Here is a 15,420-nt window from a genome sequence, read left to right as displayed (position 1 = left end):
ATGCTAGGCGAACGCGACTGGGTTTTCACTCATTCACTGCCATTCACGAAGGTATTCGGGAATTGAAAATAGGACGTCGAGTGCCATTCTTGAATTTGTTAGGGTTTTATATTTTCCTGTGTGGGTGCCGATAAAGCGCTGATCAGACCTCTAGCAATGTTTTCCCTTTCCATGACGGGGCAGTATTTGCCTTTTGTCCATATTAGCTCTTTTTTACAGCTTCAGATGTTATTAAAGTGCTATAGAAACCAATATGGATGTATTGCATTGTATTTTGGACATCTGCCCTCATTTCAAGCTCATATAACTCCGGACTATCATTTAGGAATTAACTCTTTTTTTATGAAGAAAGACGAGAGTCTAAGGTTTCTTACACTGCATTTAATGTTTATGTATTGATTCATATATGTATGTATTGTATTATATTGTATTTTGTACAGCTGCCCCCATTTCAAGCTCAGATAACTCCAGACCCATATAATTTAGGAATTAACTCTTTTTTTCCGATGAAAGAAGGGAGTCTAAGGTTTCTTACGCTGCATTGAATGTTGATGTAATCCTAAAACTGACAATGACAAAAACCGTAGCACCTACGCGGCGCTAGCACGAATTAGCAGAAAGCTAATTTTTGCACATTGTGAATGAGTTAAATTCAAATATGAAGACGAGGTTCAGGTTTGAAATGAAGGTTTTTGTGAGCAAAACAAAAGGCGTCTTTCCATATCGTATTTTTAACATTTCAACTTGGAGGTTGAACGCAACGTGTTGGCCAAGACGGGACGCCAAGACGGACTTCGGGACTTGATTTGGATTCAAGACAAGAAGAAGAGAAACAATGTCATCCTTATTCTTCTTCTTGTTGTTATCTTTATGCGCTTGTCGGTTCAAGTCTTGCCAAATATATCGCACAGCGGCTATAAGGGGGGTGCGAAGGGGGTAGACGGGTATGATTACCATTCCACATGGCTCTCCTATAGCCAATGAAGACTTTTCAGAAATGAGTCATGAGTGGAACAAAACACGTTTTCTTTGATGGACAAAAAATAAAATAAAAAAATGGCGCTCTTGAAGCGGCTAATCAACTTCCTGCAGCTTACAAGGCACGCGCACGCGCAGCTTCTTTAATGTTTCCTCTATAAAAGGAATAAGAGGCATGTTGGAAAGTAAATTCAATATGAAGGCGTGTTTTAAAGGACAACCGACTATTTTTTTGGGTTTCCTAACTGACATCAGAAAAACGTTTCATAGCATCTAAAATATACAACAAAAAAAAGACTGGCTAATCCCTTACATCATGTGTGTCAAATTCAAGGCCCGGGGGCAAAATCTGGCCCGCCACATTATTTCATTCGGCCCACGAAAAGCTAATCAAGCATGTCAAGCGCCATGATGCTTCGCTAAAGTTCGAACCAAAATTTCAAATTGTCGTACGTAAACCATAACAGTCATTATTTTTTTATTCAAATTTAAAAAGTAGTTCTTCATTAATTTGTTCTAATATATGAATGGGAGTAAAAATTCTAATGTCTTCCCCAAATTCATAATAATAATAACAATAATAATAATAATAATAATAATAATAATAATAATAATAATAATAATAATAATAATAATAATAATAATAATAATAATAATAATAATAATAATACATTTAATTTCCAAGCGCCAATCAGAACACTCAAGGACACTTTACAATTAAAAGAACAATACACACAACAATAAAATAATGCATATAAATAATACAATAATATAATAACATAATAGGGGAATGCGAGTCTAAATAAATAAATATATGCATTAATAAATACAATTAGGGGTGTGAAAGTCTAAAAAAATAAATCAAGTGAAATAAATAATAGAGAGATACAGATAGCTAGCTAGCTAGCTAGCTGTATCTCTCTTTCTCTCTGTTTAGCTCGATAGCTAGTTCGCTAGATAGATATTACGTATCTATCTATCTATCTATCTATCTATCTATCTATCTATCTATCTATCTATCTATCTATCTATCTATCTATCTATCTATCTATCTATCTATCTATCCATTTATTTAGTTATTTATTTATTTATTCATGTATTTATTTTTGTCATCATGTTGAGGCGCAGCATGAAACCCAGTTTGGCAAACATTTTGCGTTGATGTATTCTTTTCAACAAAAGTTTACTGCTGTAGTTGTAGTTTATTGTCACATCATACCAAGCGCACCCTCGAATACATAAAAAAATAAATAAACATAAAAAAAGCTAAAAGCACCAGTCTTTGTGAGTTGCTCTGTATGCTAATGCCACACCGCTAACCCCAAAGCGCGGCTCACAGGTTAAAACGGTGCGCGCCTGCGGGGAAAGATGCGGCGCGTCGAGGTTCCATTACATTAATTTCAATTTTAAAAAAAAAAGACCAAAATAAATAAATAAAAAAGACCCACATTCTCTCATTCGATGGCTGTCCTTCAACTACACTTCAAATTTGCTTATGCGCCGGCACACGTCGCCTGGCAGATAGCGACAAGCGCGCCCTTAACTCGCGCGCAACACGTGCGTAAGTGGCGCTCTTCAAAAGGCTGGAAGACGTACAGAAACGTAAATAACGCGTTAGCTGCTTTCCGTGCAAAGAAAGGCATCGCGTCGACTGAAGGTAACATCACAACACGTCAAGTCGGCAGCATCAAATGGATTTAGGTGAGATGCGAGCGATCCGAGAGGGACCAAAATAAAACCTCCACAACTGCGGAGCATAGCGGAGTCAAGGCAGCGTTCGCTAAAGCAAAATGCTAACAAGAACAACAATGGAAAACAATCAGAGTGTGAAGATGTTTATCCAAGAGGAGAATAGGAGCAATAAATCCAGATTTGGTGAAGAGGACAGCGCATGTTGTTTTTAATGTTTAATCCGAGTAGAGATTAAGGGCACAAAGAGTTTAAAATACCTTTGGAGTATAATGCTGCAGCTAACAGGGAAAGCAAACTATCACGCATTGGCATAAAATATATTTAAAAAAAAAATACCTAGAGTATAGGATTTACCATCAATATATCCAAGAAGAGATTGAGGGCACTGAGGACAAAATAAGACCTCCGAAACTGCAGAGCATAGCGCAGTCAAGGCACCGTTCGCTAAAGGAAAATGCTAACAAGAACAACAATGGAAAACAATTGGAGTGTGAAGATGTTTATCCAAGAGGAAAATAGGAGCAATAAATCCAGATTCGGTGAAGAGGAGAGCGCGAGTATCGGCATGATATATCGGAAATGCTAAACAAAACAAACAATAAAAAAATTAATATTTGTTGTGTTTAATATTTAATCCGAGTAGAGATTAAGGGCACAAAGAGTTTAAAATGCCTTTGGAGTATAATGCTGCAGCTAACAGGGAAAGCAAACTATCATGCGTTGGCATAAAACATATTTTAAAAAAACACTAAGAGTATAAGGTTTACCATGAATATATCCAAGAAGAGATTGAGGGCACTGAGGAGATGGATCAATGCAGCAGGATCGATATTTGGAAGTAGACTAATGCAGCCGAAAGCAGAAGCTAAAGCGATACGTGTACAAAACAATGACAACTGACAAAATAGCGCATATCCATGAGGAGACTGAGGGCAGTAAGGCAATGACACGCTGCAGCAACTGCGCAGTATCATACGGCGGCTAACGACAACGTACCAAAGCGAAACATGCGGATGATATTCAGTAGGAGTGAGGGGTTAGCCTAGAGGAGAGTGAGGGTGACAAGACAACATAGCCTTTCAGCCAAGTGGAGACTATGGAGTATGGTCTGGAACAGGATATGCTATAAACCAATAATGCAAGGAGAATTTATTTTATCAAAGAGGAGACTGTGGCCAGCAAGGCGGAGACTATAGAGTATAATCCTGCTGGGAACATTGTAAAATAAAAATATGTCGGGAAATGAAAAAAATGAGAATAAGGATCTCCTGAGTTTTATCCATGAGGCGACTGATCGCGCGAGCACAACACCAGTGGAATAGAAAAGTGGAGATTCTGCACTCTGATCGCAAAACTAAAACGAAAACATGAATTTCTTTAAAAAAGGAAAATGAAGGTTTGCTGAGTTTTACCCAAGAGGAGACTGTGGGCAACAATATTAGCTTGCATGGTAAAGACGCATCTGAAACTTGTGCAATAAGCTGCGCCCACTCTGTGGCTACAAAGCACTCGGTGAGGGCGTGCAAGGCCAAAAGAATCTTTTCGGGCGAGGGCGTCAAAGTGACAAGCGAGACAAACGAAGACAGAAGAGAAGATGACAGCCCGACGGCGGCGGCGGCGACCTTTCCCAGATGCACCAGCAGCGGCTAAACAAATTGACTCGCCGCTATTCATTCTGCACGCCGGAGATTGCGTTTGACGGACAGGCCGGTCCCTCCTCCCGCCGTCCGTCCCGTCCCTCCGTCTGTCCGTCCGCCTCCCGTCCAGGTGACGCATCGTGATAGCGCAAGTCTTGTTGCGATGCTAACGTTTTCCTTATTCGAAACGCAGATGAGTACATTAGCCCTGTAGACCACCTCGGCCTGTTAGCCACGTGTCGCGTACATACTTGGCAATAAAGATGATTCTGATTTGGGGAAGCTAAATGCTCACTGCTCCAATGGTGGTCAGAATTTTTGAAGTGGATTGGTTAATCCAAATTACGAGTCCTACTGTATAGTGCCACTTAGCAGTTGTTTTGACAACGATACTAGTGCAGCGTGTTCTACCGGAAACAAATTCCTGGTGTGTTCTACATACTTGGCAATAAAGATGATTCTGATTCTGATTCTAATCCAGACCCTAATGAAAAGTAATCCGAACCTAAACTCGAAAACAAACACCTTTGGAAAACCGACTCATAAACGTACAACCCAAACTACAATCCCAAAACCAGATCTGAACCTCAATCCTGAAATTCATACCGTAATCCCGTAATATGTAAAACCATAAACGTATGGTCAGAATCCCTAAATTCCCTAAATGAATCCCCATCCTTAAACCACAGCCCGACTCCTCCCAAATTTCACCCGTATCCCAAACTTCAAACTAAACCAAAGTCTTGACCTAAACCCTGATCCCAAATTTGAACCTATACCTCTCAACCGTGAAACCAAACACTAATCCCTAACCCAAACGTGAAACCTAAACCTCCGCCCTCACTCTGACCCTAAATCCAATCACTTGATTCGAATTCTAAACCCAACTCCAAGTCAGACCACTTTAGAGTCTAAAGTCTAGTAGTCTAGAGTCTAAAGTAGAGTCTAGAGTCTAAAAACTACTGTCTAAAGTTTAGACAGTGGACAGTAGACAGTTCTTAATCTGGTTGGAGGCACATAACCCCATCAGTTTCATATGTTCATTCACCAAACCCTTCTTCCAATGACTGTGCCCACTAACTGCAGACTAGACTGAGGGGTGGACCTCTGTGGCGGAACATCCACCGAACCCCTGAGACCGACTCACCGAATCACTAGGGTTCTATCGAACCCAGGTTAATAACCACTGCCCTAACCCAAACGTGAAACCCAAACCTTCGCCCTCACTATGAATTCTGACTCTGAAATCAACCCTAAATCAAACCGCTTGATCTGAATTCTAAACCAAACCCCAAGTCAGACACTTGAGACAGTGGGTCTTAATCTTGTTGGAGGAACCGAACCCCATCAGTTTCATATGCTCATTCGCCAAACCCTACTTTCAATGACCGTGCCCACTAACTGCAGACTAGACTGACCTCTGCGGCGGAGGATCCACCAAACCCCGGAAACCGACGCACCGAACCCCTAGGGTTCGATCGAAGCCAGTATAAGAACCACTGTTTAGAGTCTTCTAGAGTCAAGACCAACCCTTAAACCACAACCTCTGAGCCTAAACCTGAGGTCAAACATTCACCCGGACACCCCTTACTCCCAACCCGGAAAGTTCCCTGACAACTAAATTCAACTGGAGTCCTTAAAAGTCCTGATTTTCAAGGAATTCTTGGGACCGCAATGACGACCGAGTCAAGTCGACGTTTCGGCCCTGTCGGCGTATCAAAAATCAACCTCCATGTTCACCGTTCCATCTTCAAATTAAAGAAATCGAAGGAACCGATGTAAACTGGAGGCAAATCATTCCGTCTCCAGAGTCGGGAGCCGTTTTCTCCTGGAAGATGTACTTGGCGTCCTCTCCGGATTCCTTTCAACAAACACCTACTCGCCGTTCTCATCTGGGTTCCTCCTCCGAGTCCCTCTCGTCTATTTCTTCTTCATCCCCCGTAACGCTTGCTTCCTCCCGCCGCGCTGTTCTTACGCAACTGCCGCCAAAACAGTTCCTGATCCCGTCACCGCTCAGTCTGACAGGCTGATAAGGCAATATCTTTTCTGATTTCTGGACGAGACCCAGACATCCACCCCGTTTCACACCGAGCTGCGATCGGGTCATCCCTCTGGACCAGGAAGACAGCTGGCACTTTTTTCAAGTCGGGAAAGAAAAATAATAGTGGTCATTTTAGCAAAGAGATGTACCACAAACCACAACGATGGAGGAGGATAAAGAGTTTTATCTGAAAGGAGCACTGCAGCAAGGCGGAGACTGTGGAGCGCAACACCGTAGCTGCACTGTTATCTGCATGCAGAGCAATCCGAGAAGAAAACAGGCCAACAAAAGATTAATGAAGGTCTCTTGAGGTGAAGAGTTTTAACAAAACAAACAATGCAGGAGAATGTGGGCCTTTTGAATTGGACCCCCCAAAAAAATAACAGCAAGGGAGCAGAAAACTGCAGCAAACTGAGGACTGTGGCCTAAATTAAATGTTGATCATAACAAGGTAAGCTAACGCAAGGATGGAATCAGAACACGTCAAAGAGAACGAGGGTCTCTTGAGTTTTATCAAAGAGGAGCCTGAGGGCAAGAAGAAAAAGAAGGACTGCTGCCAAAATGGAGACTGGAGTATAATCACGCAGATGTCAGTTAATCGGGCTGAAAAGCAAATAAGGAAATGGAACAAGAGTGCACGGTAAATAACAGAAGAGACTAAGGGCGGGCCATGCAGCAAAGTAGAGACTGTGGATCATAATCCTGCTAATGATAAGCTAAGCTAACACAACCACACGTCGGAACAAGACACGTGAATAGCGGAGAGCCCTTGTGAATTTAGCGCATGAGGAACGAAGCGACACACTGCAGCCAAGTGGAGACTCTGGAGTCAAAACTGCATCGGAGAGATCAACGTGTGCTTTTGAGACAGGGATCTTCCAGTTTGTGGCCTTCCTGCGATGTCTTCCAGTCTTGCCGGGTGGCGTCCCGCCATGTCGGACAGCTCATTTATGCGGCTTTCCTCTTATCGCTCTCCACTGGAGGACTCATTATCACATTCTTCTTCTTCTTCAGCCCTTAATCTCTGACTAACGGTGCACACACACACAGCAGTAGAGCCAGATCAAACCCCCGTTTTGTCGTCTCAGGGGCCACCAGAGAACATTTGGCTGACGCCGATCAGCCGCGACGACTAGCGTTGCTGCGCAACCTACCAGGGTGGGGCGTCCGAGGAAGCAGAGGAAGTACCAGGAGGAAAATAAATACAAAGAAACCAAATGCAGCGGCAGGCTTATTTGCTATCTATTCGCTAGGTATTAGCTATCTATTCGCTATGTATTAGCTATATTTGCTATGTATTAGCTATCTATTCGCTAAAATTATGTCTTATGAGGACCTGGGAACAGATTATTCTCATTTTAATTGTTTCTTATGGGAAATAAATGTTTGGAAGACGAACTTTTCGCCTAACACACACTTTCTGGGAACCAATTAAATTCGTGAGCTGAGGTATCACCGTAAAAGTTTCCGGGATGCAAGGTTGCGTTTAGCTAGGCGGCGCGCATGCTAACCACAAATCATGTCGCGCGCCTGAGGCTGTGAAGGTGTGTATGTGTGCGCGCATTTGTGAGCGTCTGTGTTTTGTGGAATGTGTGTGTTGAAGTGTACAATTGTTATGTTTCATTATGTATCGGAACCATATTCAGCGCAGATGTCTCCTTCCTCTTAACCGCAACATGATGACAGTACAGTACTTACGTTAATTAATTAACCGCATCCCTAATAAACACTAATCAGGCTAATTGGAGGGAGTAGGGGGCATAAAATGGGATGTGAAGTGTTCTGAGGGAAGCAAAGAACACGAGAAGGCAAATAAAGACGGGATAAATGAGCTTAGCGGCGCATATAGACACGGACAATAGCCGGCAGCCATTTTCTTTCAACAGAAAAGGACGACAAAGACGGCGTCAAAGCGCTCGACGCGCGAATCTAAGATTAGCGCGGCGACAGAGGTAAGCAAGCGCGAAGGGTTTGCACGCCCGCGTTCGCCAAAACAAAAGCCGTAGCATCGGCGGCTCAAAGGCGGAGTTGTTATCATCCCACGCCCGTCGCCTTCTTTCATGTCGACTCGATGTTAGCAAGACGCCATTTGACGCGCTTCGTTTGATTACGCCCACAAAGTGTACCGATTCCGACGCAGGCAGACGCTACATTTTACGTCGAACCGGAGGAAGCGCCGTGGCGAATATCAGCTTGTATATTGGATTTAAGCTAGTAGCGAATTAGCCTAGCTTTGCCGAGCATAATTATCATATCAATTTGCTATCTATTAGCTATCTGGCTAGCTATCTAGCTGGCTATCTATTAGGTATACGGCTATCTAGCTAGCTGTCTATCTATTAGCGATCTGGCTGGCCCGCTAGCTATATAGCTGGCTATTTATTAGTTATACAGAAATCTAGCTACCTAGCTAGCTGTCTATCTATTAGCTTTATATTAGCTACTAGCTAGCTAGCTAGCTTCAATCTATTATATCTATGCTACAAAAATGGAAATGTACCATATTTTCCGGACTATAGAGTGCACCGAAATTCCTTCAATATTTTCAAAAGTTCCTGATTTATTTATCTAGCTGTCCAGCGGTCCAGCTAGCTATCTCACGGGCTAGCTATTTGCTATCTGTTTGCTATCTGGCTCTCTGGCCGGCTACCTAGCTATCTCTCTATTGGCTATCTGGCTTGTTATCTATTTGGCTATATAGATATCTCGCTGGCTCACTGGCTATCCATTTATCTGGCTAGCTATTTGGTATCTATTGGCTAGCTAGCTAGCTTTCGATCTATTTGAGTTACTTCCGGGTTGAGCTGGCGCGTGAGGCTGCCGCTGCTCACCCACAGAAAAAATATCATGTGACTGAAAAGTGACCTTGAGAGTTTTGAAAGGCGCTAATAAATGAAATGTATGATTTTTATGATGATGATGATGATGATTATTATTATTATTATTATCTGTTTTGTTGATTTCCATTATTGAGGTTTTGGCGGGTGGCATCCGCTAAAATGTAAGCAGCAAGATGAAACCCAAAAAAAGCATTTTTTTCCCCGATCATCTCGGCCCATTAGTCAGCCATAACAGCTGAGCTAATGTCCTCTCCTCGCCAAACCTAATGGGTACATTAGTGCGGCTAATTAGCTTCAACGAACTAGCAGGTAGGAATCAAGGTGGTCGGTCACCCGTTTGGTAACGGAGGCGAGACGAGCATCTGTTTGGAATAAGCTTCCGAGATCAACGGTTTTACAGCTCTTGTTAGCAAAGGTAAAACAGCTGCGTAATGACAATAAATAGAAACAGGAGCACAGCTGAGGAAAATTGCAATCAAAGGAAAATGTGTACGACCCAATGGCGTTCCTCAAGGATCATGACCGAGTACACTCAAAGAGGGTTTGCACTGGAGCTTTTCCATCTCTTGCAAAGTGTACCCATTGTACAGTCAGAGTCCACCGGTGTACCTCAGGGTTCCTGATTGACTCCTCTTGACTTTTTTTGGTGCTTCTACGGTTTGTAAAGCAGATTTTCCATCTCTTAAAAAGTGTACCCTGTGTCCCGCGAGAGTCACCAGGTGTACCTCAGGGTTCCTGATTGACTCCTCTTGATTTTTACTTGCTTCTAAGGTTTGTACTGGAGGTTAGATAGAAAGCTAGCTAGATAGCTAATAGATAGATAATAGATAGGTAATAGATAGCTAGCCAGGTAGCTATATAGCTAATCCAATCCAATCCAATAGATAGCAAGCTAGATAGCTAGGCAGCCAGCTAGATAGCTATTCATAACGGCCCCCTGAGAGGAAACCGAAACTACAATGCTGAAAATGGCTTTGGCAGCCATGTTGTAAAATGCAAAATTTAGCTTTGAAGAAAAATAGGATTTTTTTACTGTAAACGTGGGTCCAATTTTCTCATCCATTGCTACTTTCGCTCGCTCTGTCTTCTTCAACGACTGTAAATGCCCACGGGGTCTTCTTTAAAGAGGGGATTTGTATATTATGGATTCCGCTTAGTCGGTGGAATGTAACCTCCGCCATTGACGGGGGGAGGCGGTTGAATGTAAACTAGGAAGACAAGTCGAGGAAAAAAAATTGCCACAGGAGTCGAAGACAGCGAGAAAGAACAACAAAACAATGACAATCAACACCCTCTTGACACACTCTCAACGCAAACACTCATCGCATGCTCTCACACGCACACTCTCACACATACACAAGCAACATCCCCTGCAGGCACTCGCAGTATTGTCTTCAACGCACTAATTAACGTCACTCACCAAAGTTCGACTGTGATCCGCAAGAGACGACGTCGAATTTGGCGAGTGGTAAGCGACTTGTCGTCAAGGAACTTGCTCGACGACGATGAAAAAAGCGCAACAGTAACGTAAAAAAAAAAACCCCTCCAAAATAAAACATACATGCGGGAAATTCATTAACTTTGGTTATTAACTCATGATGTGCAAAAATGTGTCACTGTCACTCAAATTCGACGACCCACAGAATATTGAGTTTTAGGACGACATAAACATTCAATAAAGTGTTAGAAACCTTTTATTCTCTTCTTGCATCAGAAAAAATAGTTAATTCCTAATATAGTAACATGGATTTGGAGTTATCTGAGCATGAAATGGTAAATAATAATGGTAAATAAAACCACTTTATTATATAGTACAGTTTATTTCTTTAACTATAATACCATAGCACATTTATTATACATAAAATAAGGTATATTTTGTGTAGTTTAAAAGGACAACCGACGCCTCCGGACAAGTTGTGTCCATAATTTGTAAAACGACTTCAAATGACTTCTACTGAGCGTATTTTACAAAGATTCCACCGCATATAGCTATATTTTACCTTTTAAGACTCGCGCTGAAGATTCCGGAAGTCTTGTTTTTGAGTTGGTGCCGAGTCCTTACGTGACGTCACTAAAGGAACGCCCCTGACCGAAAAAAGGACACATTGTAGCAGTCCTTCCATCACGTCAATGCATTTTGCGGTACTTTGTTTGGTCTGAAAACTTCGTGTTGATGGTGAAATTAGAAGGAAAACACATAAATAACGCGATGGTGAATCGTTGTGTGTTGCATTGAGCAACTATTTGATATTCGCTAACAAAAAAATTTGAGCCCATTTCCACGGAGCTTTATCGCCATCTTCTGCCTGTCTTGGGTGCGACCGCCCCCCCCCGATGCCCCAAAATGACACAGAATAAATTCTTTAATCGATTGCAAACGTGTATGCTTTCCTCTTCAGAACTATTTGAATCATATTCATAACTAAATGAATAACAAGAAAGCATGTTCTCTGAATCTGAAGCCATTGTTTTGATTCACGAGCAACGCAAGACGTCTTGGCGTGACACCACGAACAAGGGGGTGGGACATTCTGAAATTGGACACTTCCGGTTTCAAATTGAAGTACTTTTTAGACACTTTAAGTCATTTTTATTTGTGTTTTACATTTGACTAAAAATATCATATTGCGTGTTTTGGGTATTTTAGATGCTATAAATAAAACGTTTTTCTGATGTCAGTTAGGAAACAAAAAAGTGACGTTGGTAGTCCTTTAAGGCTTAGAAAATTAAAAAGTAGAAAATGATCTAGTGCAGCGTGTTCTACCGGAAACAAATTCCTTGTATGTTCTACATACTTGGCAATAAAGATGATTCTGATTCTGATTCTGATGGGGACCTGGGAACGGATTATTCTCATTTTAATGGTTTCCTATGGAAAAGTAATTTTTGGGATACACACTTTTCGCCTTACACACTGTCTGGGAACCAATTAAGTTCGTAAGCCAAGGTATCACTGTATATGTATTGCTTTTTTCTCTAATTTTCAAATGGCAAGTGGGCACGACGCTGCGCATGGTCAACACGCAGCGTGACAACACGCGTTGGCGTCAACCTGGTGGTTGCCTTCCTCCAGATTTTCCTGAACGCTTGTGATTGTTTTGGAGGCGCGCTTGAAATGCAAATGTTTGATTGCGTGCAGCGCTGGCTGCTTGTTGTACTACAGAGGAGCGCTCCATTTAAATACAGGCGCGCCTCTGTGCTCTCGTCCTTATTTGGGGAGGGAGGCAGGGAACTCTGCGGCGGCTGCTTGAAGCCGTGTTACGCTTTTATTCCTCGCCTGCGTTTGCTTTTATTCCGCCCTTACCTCGAAGTTACCCCAGAAGCTAGCAAACATACTTTGGGGATTAGACCCCCCCCCCCACACACACACACTCCCCAAATACAGAACTTTGTAAATTTTGCAAGTCATTCTTCAGACGACTGAGAAATGCTCAAGGAATTTCCCAAAATATTTTTTTCAAATTCAAATTCAAAAACTACATTAAAATGTTCAAAGCCTTCCCAAAAATGTTTTAAAAAATCATATTTAAAAAGTTCCTTCCAGACACGGTGAAGCAGCATGCGGCTCACCGTCGAAGGTGCTTGAGATTTCCGTTCAACCTGTTCAGGACTTACTGGTTGGATTTAATTGCTGAGGTTATTTCAGTTTGCAACTTGCAAAAAGAAAAAGAATTAAAAAAAAAAATCCACATTTGGAGATGGTGGCACGGCTTTAAACAAAGTTCCATTTCAGACGCTTTGGGCCTTTGTGGCGCCGCTTTCAAGAGGACTTTAATCGGCGGGGGAATTAAAGGCGAGTTGAGGTCCAAACAGCTTGCATCACCGAGTTAAGCTTGCTCACTTCCTTGATTTTTTTTTTTTTACCAAAATGAAAAAGGGCAAAATGGAGGCACCCGCGTGACGTCACTGAAGCTGGTCAGCAGTACTGCGCAAAAAAAAAAAAAATGGTAATACAGTGATACCTTGGATTACGAACTTCATTGGTTCCCAGACAGAATGTAAAAGGCGAAAAGTGTGTATCCCAAAACGTAATTTCCCATAGGAAACCATTAAAATGAGAATAATCCGTTCCCAAGTCCCCATAAAACATCATTTTCTACTTTCTAATTTTCTAAGCCTTAAAGGACAACAGACGCCTGCGTCCATAATTTGTGAAATCGCTTCAAATAACTTCTACTGGGCGTATTTTACAAAAATTCCACCGCATATAGCTATATTTTACGTTTTAAGACTTGCGCTGAATATTCAGGAAGTCTTGTTTTTGAGTTGGTAACGATTCCTGACGTCACGTCACGGAAGGAACGCCCCTGGCCGAGAAAGGACACACAATGCATTTTGTGGTACTTTGTTTGGTCTGAAAACATCGTGTTGATGGCGACATTAGAAGGAAAACACATAAATCATGCGATGGTGAATCGTGTGCACCAAGACAACCATTTCGATTGAGTGTATTGATGGCTGAATGGAGCCCACGTCCAACGCGACCCCCCTCTGGGATATTGCAAATTAAAAAAAATGAAGAAAAAAACTGAAAGTGCTTGAGGCTTTTGCTCATCTGCATCAGCCATGTTTCTATAAGTAGCGCCTTTATCTGCTAGCAGGCTTCCACATGTATCCCCCCACCTCCGACTCTTTTCTTTCCGTTCCATTTCCTCACAATGGCCTTCTTTTCCGCTTTAATTCACGGCAGAAGAGAAAGTGGGGAAAAAAATAAAATGCAATTCGCCAAATCGTTTTCTCTTTTCGCGCAACCCGCCGCTAGCTCGGCACAACGGGGGCCAAATATTCCATGCTCATCTATTGAGCTACCTAGCGATCAAGGAAGTTAGCCATTGAGGTAGCAAGTGATTGAGATTTCGAGCTCTCTTTCTATTCAGCCAGCTAGCTAATCCCTTACGTGGAGCTAGCTAGTAATGGAGCTAGTTAGCGAACGAGCAAGCTAGTGATTGAGCTAGCTAGCAATGGAGTTAGCACACAATCGAGAAAGCTAGCAATTGAGCTAGCTAGCGATCGAGTTAGCTCGCAATCGAGCTAGCTACCGAGCGACATTGCTAGCTGTATTTCTATTCAGCTATCTGGCTAATCCCTAACCCTCACAGGTGTCAAAGTCAAGGCTCGGGGACCAAATTTGGGCCGCCAAATCATTTTTATTCGGCCCGCGAAAACAAACCAAACTAGTGAAATTCCATGCTCATCTATTGAGCTAGCTAGCGATGGAGCTAGCTAGCGAGGAGGCTAGCTAGCGATCAAGCTAGCTAACGATGGAGGTAGCTAGGGATCGAGCCGGGTAGCAATCAGGCTAGCGAATTAGATTTCTGGCTATCTTTCTATTCAGCTATCTGGCTAATCCCTTACATCACGGGTGTCAAAGACAAGGCCAGAGGGCCAAATCTGGCCCGCCACATTATGTTATTCGGCCCACCAAAGCAAATCAAACTTGTGAAATTTCATGATCATCTATCGAGCTAGCTAGTGATCGAGCTAGCTAGCAATCAAGCTAGCTAAGGATCAAGCTATCTAGCAGTTGAGCTAGCTAGCAATCTAGCTAGCTAGCAATCGAGCTAACTGGCGATCAAGCGAGCTAGTGATCAAGCGAGCTAGCTCTCTTTCTATTCATCTATTGAGCTCGGTAGCGATTGTGAATTATTTTATTTATGTATCATTATTTATTTATTTATTGAGTCTTTGATGGGGCTCTATTTTTTTTGGGCCGTGCTCTTCCATCTCTTAGGCAGTTTAGCATAATCACACACACACACACACACACACACACACACACACACACACACACACACACACACACACACACACACACACACACACACACACACACACACACTCGCTGGGCTCCACTTAAGCCTTATTACATGTCCGACTGTGTTTCTAGCTTGTGCGATTATCCACTTGTAGAGCCCAAGCGGGGAAACGGGACGAGGAGGAAAACGTTCCGCGTGGAAGGCAACCAGCGGGAATGCAAAGCGCTCCGCCGTCCGGCCGGTTGGTGAGGATGTAACGCAATTACTACGCCGTGACGAGACTAGCTTTGATTCAAGAAGAGACTGAGGGCAGAGAGTTGATGATGACGTAGAGTCCGGCCTAAAGGCACCGCTATAGACTAAGGCTAAGCTAAGTGTTTTATCCAGACAGTTGAGTATTAAAGGACAACCAACGTCTCCGGACAAGTTGTGTCCATAATTTGTAAAATGGCTTCAAATGACTTCTACTGACCGTA

General features: G+C 42.6%; 1 protein-coding gene across 1 annotated transcript in view; it reads right to left on the bottom strand.

Annotated features, from left to right (window-relative positions):
- LOC148898669 (transmembrane protein 132C) overlaps positions 1–15,420 on the bottom strand; it is a 128,932-nt gene that overhangs the window by 54,870 nt on the left and 58,642 nt on the right. The gene's annotated exons all lie outside the window — the stretch shown is intronic.

This window comes from Hippocampus bargibanti, linkage group LG04, assembly GCF_051943395.1.
Source record: "Hippocampus bargibanti isolate YZ-2025 linkage group LG04, ASM5194339v1, whole genome shotgun sequence".
NCBI lineage: Eukaryota > Metazoa > Chordata > Actinopteri > Syngnathiformes > Syngnathidae > Hippocampus > Hippocampus bargibanti.
Note: the sequence above shows the minus strand (reverse complement) of the source record. Positions and strands in the feature narration are given on the sequence as shown.